The sequence below is a fragment of the Penaeus vannamei genome, chromosome 18 (assembly GCF_042767895.1).
Source record: "Penaeus vannamei isolate JL-2024 chromosome 18, ASM4276789v1, whole genome shotgun sequence".
NCBI lineage: Eukaryota > Metazoa > Arthropoda > Malacostraca > Decapoda > Penaeidae > Penaeus > Penaeus vannamei.
In genome coordinates, this window is record NC_091566.1 from 17,847,219 (window position 1) to 17,849,675 (window position 2,457).

The window sequence follows — 2,457 nt, forward strand, 5'->3', positions numbered from 1 at the left end:
AGACATATTTTATTTGTGCACTGCCTGTGTTTTTTATATATACATAAATATCAAAAGTAAATTCGACTCTTTCTAGATTCGTGGGAATGAAAATAACGCAAAAGCGGCAAAAGGATTCTCTAAAATAAAATAGAAGTAATCGTTGTATCTGGCGACCGCTGGCATCTACAGCGTGGTGTAATACATGCGACGTCTGGACCGGGAGTTCTCACGCACACACGTACATATGCATACACGCACACACGTAGACGATGAAACGTACACACGAGCAGGGGAGGCAAAAGATCGGACTTCCAAACTCGACGTCGCGCATTTGGTTGCATAATAAATTAGCCAAAGAGAGATAAAGAAGAAAGCGTCAGGAATTCGGTTCGTCCCCACGGAGGCCACTTCAGGTAGAGCATCGACCAGCCACGCGGCATTTCGATATAAATTTCCGTTATCTTGCTATCTAGGGACTTCCAGATATAATCGCTGCGGCCTCAAAAAAAATATTTCGATGCGATGCCTAATTCACTTCATCACAGCGCCATGTGTGAAGCAAATGGGATTCATTGGCTCTGGAACTGTAGAACAAATCCTTCTTTTCCTCCATGATACTTAAGGAAAATAATAATAATAAGAAGAAATGAATAAAAAAAAATAGAAAATAAGATAAACCTCTTTTCCATAATTAATTTTCCGGCTGGAAAAAAATTAATTATTGTGCAACATAATGGCAAAACATTTTAACAAACTCTGATCTCAACTCACATCTTAACACCATGCTCCATTTTATTTTCAAAGTTTTCCTAATAACTAAAATATTAAATGTATGATTAATTATGATAGCGTGCTAGAAAGAGGACAGATCTACGGTGTAATTCACTTACAATTGATTTTGTTTAAGAAAGTTTTTTTTAGGATCAGAGTGAGGTTAAGAAGCAACAGATCTGCACACGAGGAAAAAGAAAGAGAAAATAATACGTATTAAGTAACACCTTCGATATATCTTTCCCTTTCTCTCTCTCTCTCCCTCCCTATATATATGTGCGTGTGTGTGCGTGTGTGTGTGTGTGTGTATTAATCTATCACACGCAGACACACATGTGTACACACACACAAATACACACACGTGTGTATATATATATGTACATATATGTATACATATGTTTATCTCTCTCTCTCTCTGTCTCTCTCTCTGTCTCTCTCTGTCTCTCTCTGTCTCTCTCTCTGTCTCTCTCTGTCTCTCTCTGTCTCTCTCTCTATATATATATATATATATATATATATATATATACATATACATATATATATATATATATATATATATATATATATATATATATATATATATATATATATATATATATATATATATATATATATATATATATATATATGTATATATATATATATATATATATATATATATATAAATATATATATATATATATATATATATATATATATATATATATATATATATATATATATATATATATATATATATATATATATATACATTTACACACACCTCCTCTTTCTCCTCTTATTCCTGAGGTTATTCTTTTTTCTTCGTGGCACCAGTCTCCCCCCACTTCCACCCCCTCCTATACTTCTTAGTTCTTACTTTCAGTTCCTCTTCCTCACCTTCTTCCCTATTCCCCTTTTCCATCCTTCTCCCTTTCGCTCCCCTTCTCTATTTTCTCCCTTCCCCCTCCGCTTTTTTCCCACTTCCTTCATCCTATCCCTTCCCATTCTTCTTTCACCCTCCACCTACCCTACCTCACCTTCCTCTTTCCTCCTCTTCTAACTCTCTCCTCCACTCCCTGTCCCCCTCTTTCCCCATATACCATCCTTCCCCCTGTCCTCTGCTAACTTCTACCTCCTCTCCCCATCTTCTTTCTCCGTCTTCCATTCCCCTTTCCCCATCCGCCATCCTACCCTCCTAATTCCTCACTCCACTCCCATCCTCCACCATAACTCCTTCATCCTCCACCCTCCTTTTCCCCCACTCATCTCCCCATCCTTCATCTTACCATCTCTCCTCCCTTCCCCATCCTCTATACTCCCTTCCTCACTCCTCTCTCCATTTCCCTCCTTCCCTCACCCTCGACCGTCCTCCCTGCCACACCCAACACCTCTCCCGCCCTCCTACTCCTCCACTCTCCGGTCCCCTCCACCCCTCTCTTCCCCATCCACCCCACCCATCCCCCGACTCCCCAGAGAGGCTCAGGTTACAGACGTCGACGGTGACGTTCCAGGAAAACGACCCCCGCCTTTTCTCGCCGCCGTCGGGCCTGGAGGGCTCGCTGAGGGCGGTCGCCGCGCCCGCTCGGGTGTGCGCGCGCCCGTGTTGAGAGCGGAATGTACTTTTTCTGTTGAAAAATATAGCATATGCATGCATACATACATATTATATATATATATATATATATATATATATATATATATATACATACATATACAAATATA